This window comes from Rhopalosiphum maidis, chromosome 4, assembly GCF_003676215.2.
Source record: "Rhopalosiphum maidis isolate BTI-1 chromosome 4, ASM367621v3, whole genome shotgun sequence".
NCBI lineage: Eukaryota > Metazoa > Arthropoda > Insecta > Hemiptera > Aphididae > Rhopalosiphum > Rhopalosiphum maidis.
Window position 1 is genome coordinate 51,354,350 of NC_040880.1, and position 12,091 is coordinate 51,366,440.

The 12,091-nt window shown below is 26.5% G+C and overlaps 1 protein-coding gene across 2 annotated transcripts in view; it reads right to left on the bottom strand.

Moving 5' to 3' along the window:
• Positions 1 to 12,091, bottom strand: part of LOC113557509 (14 kDa phosphohistidine phosphatase) — a 153,322-nt gene that overhangs the window by 41,318 nt on the left and 99,913 nt on the right. The gene's annotated exons all lie outside the window — the stretch shown is intronic.

Sequence of the window (12,091 nt, forward strand, 5' to 3'; positions counted from 1 at the left end):
TTTTCAAAATCGAGAAAAACCCAAAACCGGTAAAATTGTTTCGGTATTACGATCGTGTTAAGTTAATCACTCTGTATAATACTTTTTTATAATTATTATATTCTATTGGGGAGGATAAAAGGAAAAAGAGCTCTACGGCGACGAGCAAAAAAAATACATTATGTGATTGGCAGCCGTCATGAAAAGGTACTATGCAGTGAATTTATGCCGCCGAGACGTCGGTCGTCACGCACGATTCCGCCGAAAAACGCCATCGTTATGCCACCACCAGAATGTATAATAATAATCGTAATAGGTAGGTTGTAATATTATAGACGAACGAAAGTGGCCGCAGGCGTTTTGACCTATTTCTCGGGTGGAAGGGCAGTTTTTCCGAAACGACCATCCGCCGTGAATATTATTTCATCATCAACGTTATTATCGATAGACACAATATTTATTAAATTTTTCCACTGCAATAAGTTTTATAATAATTTTTATCTTTACAGATCCCCCCCTTTTTTTAAAACTATTTTTACAGTTATAATATTTTTAGGTTTTCACTTTTTTTTTTTTTTTTAATGAACATTTTTAAGTCTATTGTCAAAGCGGAATATTATTACGATAATTTTAATGTATACAAATTTAACTCGAATGAGGAGGTGAATTACATATTTAAATATATATATAACTAATCAGCTACTATACCTACCAATAAAATTATATACATTATAGTATAATTTATAGTCTAGTACTCATATATAATAGTCAAATCCTCAGTAAAATTACATTGACGCCGAGAAGAATTTTCAGTCGTACGTATTATGAATATCTTCATATTATAAAGGATTCCATTGATAAGAATTATTTAGGTTTAGCGACTCAATGAAAACACATTGTGCTTCACTGTGCATTAGCTACTATTATCTCATATCATGTTAAATCGAGAATAAGAACTTCACACAGTATTCGATTTCGTCGTTACTCTATCCGTAATATTTTCGAACGCATCGAATGTATTATGTAAATATTATAAATAGGGAACTATACATTCATACGCATAATAATATATGTATGTATACGTTGTATATTGTTAGGGTGGCTTGATCTATGCATAACACTGTGTGGGTTGAAATCATCTAATCGCATTCCAATGACAATATTATAAAGAGTCGTTTCACAATCATAATATAGCAAAATTAAATTAAACAATTTCTGTGTATGCACTAGTATCTATTTGTTTGTAAAATACCGCATATCTATTTGTTTGTAAAATACTGCATATTTATATACAGATTGCAGATACTTAGACAAAATGTTCTCACAAGGTAAGAAAACAAAGACGTAGACGCACGTCAGTATTTTATCTTAAAATGTCATTATATATTGAGTCTTCCTCCCCAATTTGAAATAGTTAAGTTATGGCAAATCATATTTTCGAATTATTACGTTTGAAAAAACGATCAAACCCCGAAAAGCGCTATCAAAAATTCTTTACAATTGCTTGCAGTTAGTTTTTCCTTCTGCTTAGAAAAACTACCGGGAAAATTCAAAATCCATCTCTTTGAATTAAGTACCCAAAAAAGATTTATTACTTATATTGGCGTTACGTGCGACGTTTTGAGCTTTTATTCCTATTGATGTGGTTTTTTGACAGCCATAAGTAAACAAAATCAAAAATTGTTAGGTCTCTCATATCGTCACTCAATTGCTACAATATTCAAAAAAGTCAACAGTTGCGACAAAAAAAAAAAAAATTGAGGGCAATATCAGTTTCATCGACTTTGCCAACTCAGAGTGTCGATTGTACGCGTGGGCTGTTGCCGATCGATGCAATGAATATAAAAAAAAGTTTTCTTTAATCGCCCGGAGAAAAAACGGTCGGTCGTGCTACTAGGCGACATCGAAATCTGTAACGTGACGTTCACTGCAGATATTTTGTTTATCAACGGTTATCCTACAAACAAACCGTTATTAAGTTGTACAACACATACACGTATTTATGCATAATACACATATGGTTTTGGACAAGCGCGAGCTTAACGATGTAAATCTACGGAGGTCAAACACGTCTCGCTACTAAATCACGAACGTGGAAATGAATAATCGATGGGCACAGGTATTTACTTATGTTAAGCAGGTAAAGGTTGGGGGATACGCGCAACGATCGAAGTGGCGGTAGGCGAGTGAGCAAGTCCGGTGGGATATAGGTTAATTCACAAAGCTTTGGAGTTTCCGTACGAATGTCCGGTTACGTTCTATATAAACCACGCATAAGGAACAACAGACGTTTGTATTGCTATCACCGACAGCTGATTTTGACAGGTATAATAATAACCATTGAACGTCACGACTTGGGGCGATATTACTAATAACCGATTTAACGATATTCGATTTTTTGTACGACAAATTACCATACATCATAAATAATAAACTTATAATTCGATTTATCCTGAACACAATATAACGCGATCGCGCGTTCTGATGATTTTTTTCTCGTGGACCGAAAATGATGAAAGGAAATACACAATCAAATAAATTGACAGTTTAAAATTTATAATAATGCTAATTTATAGTATTTGTAAGCTGCATGGTTTGCTTGTAACAAATATCGGTGATCATATAGCGATTCCGTTTTGATTGCAGATTTTGTATGTATAGTTTAACATTAAAATCCGATAAATTTAAGTAAAACACCTATGATATTTTTTAAAATGTAATAGTGAATGTTAGTATATTGTATTTAAAAAAAAAAATCTATACAAATTTAAAATTACAATGCAGTAGCTATTTTAATAGACAAAAAGTTAGTCCGGAAATAGCCAAACTCCAGTATAAAAGTTTTATAAGTCGTCTCCGTTGACATCTTAATTCTAATCAGATTTTTTTTTGCGAAGTTGATGGCTTTCAATAATCTCCTTGAAAATTCACCTCGTGGAGGAACTAATCTCCTACAATGAACAGCAATATTTTAACAAACAAAGCAATGACAATTTTTTTTATTAACATATTACGCTTAATAAACGTAATATTTTGAACAAATTGAATATTTTTCTTTTTTAAATAAAAAAAAAAAAAATTCAGAAATAACGGGTCATAAATACAAAAAATAAACGGGTTAACAAATAACGAGAACATCAAGGTTACAAATTGTTTCTTAACTGTAATACAGTTTTTATGGTTTTGTTAAAAAAAAAAAAAACGAAACCGTAAACTATTATTAATAAGAGCTATGGTGTATTAAAAAAAATCGTTTAATATATTCGCAGGGTTGCTATTGGAATCACCCTTATACAATAATTTAATTGATCTCACCATTGCACTCGTCGTTCTGGCGCCTTTGGATGCGCCAGGGTGCCGCCAGCCACATGCATATTATTTAATTAATTAAAATATTTCGACCGATAAGACCGATATTAAGTACCGATTAGATATATTATATTATATAACCTATACGACACACGCTACGAATATCGAATATCATGTAATAATAAATTAAGTTGTCTCCGCGGATACGCGTTACAAAAATATGGTAATCGACAATGAATAATAATATACTTGACATATAGACAATATATATTCCTTAATAATCTTTATAAATCGTTAGAAACTTTTTTACTTGACAAAATTCTCTCACATTAAAGCAGCATTGTCCGTTCGACGACAAACACACCAAAAGTCTATTACCGATCGATGACGAAATGACTATCTAAACTATTGATATTATTTGAATATAAATCTAATCTGCGTGTAGTCGGTATCGAATGCAAAAAATAACGGATAAAGCAAATTTTATATTTATATTTTGAAAGATATTTACGAACATCGATTGACATAATAGTTTCAGCTTCAGCATAAGCCGATACGAAAGATGATTGTTCTAACACAATATACGTCGATACCAGTTATATTTTCTCTCGAGTCGTATAGTTTAACAATATAACGACACATAATTTATAATGTACAACCATTTTTTTTTACGCATGTTTTATTTGTAAGAAATACGTGTATAAATTATCACATGGGTTTTGGAAACAAATGGCCCCATTTTAAATGTGAGTGTTCAAGTATATTTTTAATATAGCGAAACGACTTTTTTTTTTACACAAAGCATTCTTTCAGTTGAATATTATTTTTTTTTTTATTTTGTAATTGTTGATACGACAGTTATACCTTGAATATTCAAATTTTTATAAAATTGAAAGAGATAAGGGTCAACAATTTCGAAAAGTAAATTTAGAATCAATAGTTTTATATTTATTATACCTATTATAAACATAGAGGATTACATTTTTTAAATTATTTTAGTTATTCAGTTACAATTTGAAAAAAATCTTATTCATAGGGACTTAACGTCATCACGTGCATTACTATTCCTAATACACAAATGCATTTTTCAAATGTTTATATATATTTTAAGCTATAAAACACCACGAACATACTTATATACTGTATTACTAGGTATATCATCGGTGGTATATTGACTAATAAGTTACTATAGCTAGTAACATAATAAACAATAATATTATATCATAATTATACACACACGACATTCACTGTGCAGCAGATCGACTTCCCTGTATTTTTTACTCTTTTGATATACAATGAAGACATTCACAAATATTACAAAAATATTTCCTTGTTCAAATGGTTCGTAAATCGAACAAATTTGAATTCGTTTTATTTTCAACTGACTGAGTTCACAAGCGTTTTATCACAAGAAAATCGGCGTTGAAACATATTGAGGATTCACGATTATTTTTCTAGCGAGATTTGTAATATAATTCGATTTTCGATTGGAAAAATAAATACAAATTATAACGCGTATACAAAAACATAAGGAAAAATTATAAACGTTCGTTCAAATAAAGTCGCTCAGAAACATAATATTATGTTCAAAACAGATTGGTATTCATTTTTCTTTCATCTGTATGATTTTATTTTGTTTTAAATTTTAGATGATATATTTAGAATACTCATGATACAGCTCATAGGTAAAGGTTTCGTGTACTAAAATTGTGACATAAAAATTACTACTACAACCGTGTTGTACACCGTACGATTTGACAGATACAATAATTAAAACTGTCCACCTGTCAAAATTTTTGTCTCGCCAAAGCTCAGCTAAATAATATTATAAATTAGTACTTATTTTGATTCAAGTGATGAAATGTATGTGTATGATGTTAAAAAATAAAATATTAATAATAAACCCACGCTAAAAATATAGTGAGTTCTAGTACTTAAGTATTAAATTATTCTGAATTATAATAGATCAAATCATTGATATAATTGAATAGTAAAATAGTAAAACCAAAGTAATCATCAAATTGTTGATTTAAGAAAAATAAAAAATGTTCATTTTATAAGTGTGTTGAATGATAACCATTTTCAATACCTTTTTTTGGCATAAAAACATTTTTATTTATAAACATTTCATTAAACTCTAAATAGCTTAATTTTTTCATGAATTTAATGAAGTGTTTCTTGGTGTATATTCGTCCAAACATGTAATTTTGTATATTTATATTAAACATATAAGATGATGCACAGTATAAAGTTGAGAGTGTTTACAGATGTAAAATTGTATGTGTCAGATTTAATATGCAATTGCATAAGTCTCCTTCACAAGAAAAAAAATCTACAATAATACCAATCCTAAAATACTAACAAAATTATAACATTTTACACTTAATGTTAACCTACAGAATTTTTTACCACACCTATTTAAAATATGTATTTGTACATCATTACAAATATTTATACTATCCTTATTCAAACGAAAATAAATCCTAGAATTTGTTTTGGTTTTGAATCGTATATGTATTCAGAAATATATGGCAAAGCTTATTTTGTAGATACATTTTAATATTGTAATTTGTTTATTCAATACAAAATTAAATTTATGTGTTTATTCAAAGTAGGAACAGATTTAATTTGGTCTAAATCAGTTAGGTCAGTTATTATTTTATAGATTACTCAAAAAAGTATTTTATTTATTTTTAATTTATTTCGACGACTTGACCATTAGTGCTTTATAAATGTACTGTACATCATTGTAACTACATAACTATTATTTATATTTATAGTGATTTATACATAACAGAAATAAATAATAAAATTAAAATAATGATAACAACAATTTAAATACTATGAATAAAATAAAGTTATTTTATTTTATGTTTAAATTAACTACGTAAGCCTACATTATCCTATTTTCGTTTTTATTTAATCGAGTTTAATAAAACTTAGAACTACGTGGTATATATTCTTAAAATTAAGAGACTCGTTTTAAATACCAGACTTTATAGCAGGTCACGTAATATATTAAAGTAGAACTTAAAAGTTGTGGTGAACGTAGGTATACAAGTTTTTACCCTGTATTTAATGTTGTTGGTACTATATGAGTTTTGAAAATGTATCTATTTATATAGTGTAATTGAAATTATTCTTGAAGTCATTGTCCATGATCACAGTTGTTCGGTAGCAGACGTTAAAAAATAATTTTGGTTAGGTTGGAATTAATTCACTTGGCCTTAGGCTATCCTGTGAAATTTCATATGCCTTAAGTTCAGTATATCCACTTGACAGCCAAAACCTTTTTCTTGTATATTTTTTTGATTTAATTAGATTTGGGTCGGGATAATAATCACGAAACTGAGTAATTTGATAGTTGTATGCTTGATTTAAATTTAATAGTTCCTTTTAAATTTATGTTTTCCATACCTTCGGAATTTTATATAATGTTTTTTTTGTTTTTTATTCTAATGAGCAAATAATTACAGTACTAAAATAACGTATTAAAAAAATTAAATTTAAAACTGCTAGTAACATACTTATATCTTCAGATACTGTTAAGAAATACTTAACCCTTAAGGCAGTTTGATTAAACTTAAGAAACTTCATGAAAGCCGAATCGAATTTTAATGTTTATATTTATATTAGAAATCTTCTAAACTACAACTTTTTGGAAGGTTGTTTTTTTCAAGTTCCAACCAACACAATATTTATATTTACGTTATTCAAAGCACTATTATTAAAACAATTTTGTTCCATGAATTAAGATAAAATCGTGTTTGATTTATGGCTAACTGGGTTCGATGGATATATAAATTAGATCAGTGGGGCCCATTATACATTATATGTACTATATTATATATATTTGTAAATGAATAAATAATAAATAATTAATTAATTTAAAAAAAACATAAAATTAATTGAAAATGTGTAAATATAATTTGATAAACTACATTATAGCAACAATGTCTGTGATAATTTTTGGGATATAATCGTATAGAAAAAAAAATTTTTTTTAAAAATATAATTAAAGACAATATAGTATTATATTATTTATGAACTGAAAATTGAACTATAAAATTATGTATATGAGAATTGATAAAAAAAAATGTAAGTAATATAATGGTATCAATAGATACATCATTTTCATAACTCAATGTAGATTCTCGGAATGTATTTATAATAAACAAAATAGTGTTTAATTTTTACCGTGACGTAAATTCTACTATATAAGTAGTTAGTTAAAATAAACTATTCTTTAATATGATAAACAATGGATGAATAACAAAATCTAAAATATAAATAAAAATAAATTTGCTATTAGTCATTTAATTTAATTTATTTTACAATGGTAAATATATTTTTCGTAATTAAAAGATAAATTATTTTTTTAATACAAAACTTGAACTTAAAATATAAATTTATGATGAAATATTTTCAGTTTAAATAATTTTTTAAAATAGATTTGTTATTATTTTTGTTTTGTTGTTATATGAATACATTAAAGATTTTCTACATACAATATAATATAGTCTCATCATAAAGATAAGCTTACCAAATAAAAACCAAATTGTGTATGAATATATTCTTCAATACTAACACATTGTTTCTTAACCAGTAGAATTATTATTGTTTTCACTCTAAGTTTGTAGTTTACAAGTATTTTACATAAAAACGACAATTTTCACAACAAAACTAGAAATGTACTCTTAATGCATAAATCAAACTTATAAAAATGCAACAGGAGACTATATTACACTTTTGTGCGCCTATTTTAACATCGTGACATAATATAATTATATTCTAAGATACATTTGGTGTACGTCGAATTGGATAATAATAGTGGACTAACCCGGTTCAAGAACAGCATATTATTACTTATGGTTTTATTTTTAATGTAAGTTAGAAGCGATACAATTATAACTTATTTAAGTCGGGGAAATAGTAAGATTTTGTACGACGCGACGTGCTTTTATTTAAAGATAAGTAAATCGTCCAAAATCAGACGTATAAGTATACAACGTAAAAATATATAAAACATTATACTATGCAACTAGGTATTATATCATATAAAATATTGTCGAGAATATAAATACAGCAGATAATCGATGTATCAAGACTTTTAGGATTCCGCGTTTTATTACAGACTCGAATGTAACGTTGTACTCGTAATATAATCGTAGAAAATATTATGCTGAAGCCTGTAGGTATGTATTTACGTTAAATACATCCAAGCTCAACAATATTTATTTTTATATTCTCACAATGGAAAATACATTTTTGATCAAAACTTTAGACTGATAACAAATTAACGTTTAATTTGTAATTAAAGTTTTTTGAAAACATTTTGCGTTTAAAATCGATAAACCCAAGAAAGTTTTATAATCTATCTAGCCGCTATTTGTTTTAAATTATAGGTTGAAAAAAGTTAAGAACTTAACGGGAAGAAGTTAAATAAAATAAATTGATTGGTTATTTAAATGTATACAAGTTAGTGCTACAAAATATCATGTTGATATACAGTATAGTATTATAATATTACGCATGCAGTTAAGAGCAGGGAACTAATTACGAATATTATAATTTTTTTTTTTTAAGTTACTTGAATTTACTTTAAAAAAAAAACAGTTTAATACTACATTGAAATCGTTGAGATTTAATTATAAAAAGTAAACGATAAAAAAACAGAATATTTACAAATTATACTATAACGACAATGGTACGATTTCCAGTAAAATACGCTACCATTTCGTTTTTATTTTATTAAAACTATAGTTTTCTTAATAATATGGTTATATATTACTTAAAATCAATAATTCAAAGAGAGGTTTAGATAGTTTGATAATTCAAGAGATTAAGAGTACATAAAATTTGTTCATTTTTTTTTCATTTAAGTATCAAATATTACGAAACATAAGCAACGGAAAACTCTTGAAAAACTTAATAACTTCATAATATTTGGGTGTAATATAGTACATATTATATTCTATTAAATTATATTTGAGATTTCGATTACTCGTTATTTTAGTCATAAACAATCTAATCGTATTGCGTATCGATACAAAGTTCACTGTCATCTCAATTAAATTATCGATAGTAAAATTAATCTAAATAAAATTGGTTCTAATTGTAGTGCAAAATATGGTAAGTCAAAAAGAGATTAAAATAAAAAATCTCATTATTGGCACAATAACACTCGTTTTACTATATACTAAATATCAATTTTCAGCATAATAAACGCTATTTTTTTTTTTTATCTACTCGTAATAAAATTTATAATATTTACGTGTTTATATATTACATAATGTCATGTTAGCTGTTAATTGACGTAATATATATATATATATATACACATAAGTTCATACATTGTATATAAATAACCTACGATTACATGCTATAGATTGTATAGAGCATATACTTTTGTTGATATAATATTATATATATATGTATATTTAATTTTTATATATATTATTAAAGAAAAATATTTAGCAAAAATTGCAGCATGGTTAGTTACAATAAATGATTGATATTTTTACCTAGTCGATTATTTTATACATTTTCACAGTAACCACTTCAATTTTGAAAAATTCGAAATTTTTTTAAAAGATCTATTTGAAATTTTTACTTTTTAAATAACAATATACTAGAATATTAATTAATATTATTAATTATTAATCATTAATTAATATTAGAATAACGCTTTGTAGGGTACACTTGTACTCTATTCATCCAAACATTAAATATTCGTTTACCTTACTAATTAACAACTCGATCGATACTTTATTTCTAGGTATAATATTTTTTAGAAAATTATTCTGCTTGTAATTCAAAAAAGTAGTTAACTGAAAAATTGATAATGAATACAAATATGACTTTTTTAAGTATGTATAAGCTATAAATTTTACCAATTTAATGGATGTTTACTATTAAATTAATCACTTTGTATACGTGAAACGGTTTTATTGCAAGGTTAAACGTCTTAACAGAGAAAAATGATTTCCCAAAAATTTGTTAAAAATTTAAATAACGCGTTAAAGGTAAAAATAAAGAATCTAAATAAAAAATTGGCAGTATTATTTCGTTATTAGGATATGATTGGAGTGCAATAACCAAATGCGAAAAATCTAGACACTAAATTCCACGATCTTCGATTGATTCGGAAAAATTTGTTAATCAGTCATAGATGTAGAGTTTCAGAAATTGATCGATGAGCAATATCGAGTTTTATAATGAATCATAATAATAAATACATTTAAAAAACAATATTTCTACAGCTATATTAAAATATTAGACCGTTCATTTAGATATTAAATCGTTAGAGGATTTTAATAAAATATACACATTTTACAGTCGGTGTAAACTGCAGTACAGAGCAATTCAATGTTATTGAAAATAAATGAAAAATAAAAAGTAATTGAATAAAGTAGTAATTATTTATCCTTAATTCCGTTCGAATAATTAAAGTTTTCAAGTAACCTACAGCAAGGCATTTTGCATTTTTTTTTTTTACAACCATTTTAAACCACAATTGGCTTAATCATTTTTTTTTTTTTATGGTTTTTCGTCGAATTGGAGACGGGGTATCTTTAAGAGATTATAAAATTACGTCAATAATACTGAAACGTTATTTCGAGGATATAATTTCCTCGGTATCATACTCCTCACCCAGAATCATCATTCCTCCGTTCGATTTCATTTCATTGTAAGTCAAAATTTTACCCGCTTAAACATTTCGATTTAATTTTAAAATAATTGTTGATGACATCCAAATGAGAGTGAAATTAGAAACAGCGGGATAAAAAGTATATGTATAATATGGCGAATCATAATTATACACGATGTGGAACGAAGGGAGAATAAACGGTAACGGATTTTTGGTTTGACGAATTTCTAATGAACGTTTAAAAAAAAAAAAATCGACAAAATATGATTGATAAAACCTGCGAAATGATTTCAAAAAGGAAAACATAATCTTCAAATCAGTTTATTGTTGATCACTTCATAGTTTTAGAGTGTATAGTTGGTTTTTAATACACACGTCACGATATATTGTTATATATTCTGATAATTAAATATCTCATAATGTAAATTATAATTAATATATCTAAAAACTTAGAATTGATATGATCTTTTTTATTACTAAATTTGACATAACGAATACGACTTGGTTAGGTAACACATCATATTCGTATAATTACGGTTCTAGGCTGCTTTATTATAGCCACCAACTCTAGTAACGTTTATTAATAATAATTTTAACAATGATATTAACCTACCTGTATAATCCAATAAGCTCAATCAAATTTCAAAAAAAAAACATCAACATTTATGGCATTTTTCTAGTACAATTTTTTGTCGTGCAAGCATAGTTATGATTAGAACCAGAATAGGACATTTAAACCTATCGCATAAGTTAAAACAAAAATAGAAAACTATTGAGCTAATTACAAAACACATAATAATGCATTGTCTTAAGTATGCTCATTACAAACAAATTTTTGGCAAATGAATAAATACAGAGAAAAAAAATTCTTGACGAGGATAATTGTATTACCACATAGGTACATAGGTACATTACTTGTATATTATTTTATTAAAAAAAAAAAAATTAGTACAAATTATCAACTTAAATAACGAATAAATTGTTTATAAATATTTCAATTGTGTTATGAATTAAAAAAATATAATCCTAGGTTAATCGATTTTCTGTTAAATCTCGATTAAAACAAATTTAAGAAAAATACTACTATCTAATAACACAAAGTACGGCATTATGGGCTCCCAAATATTGGAGGGAAATTAAAAAAAATTATAC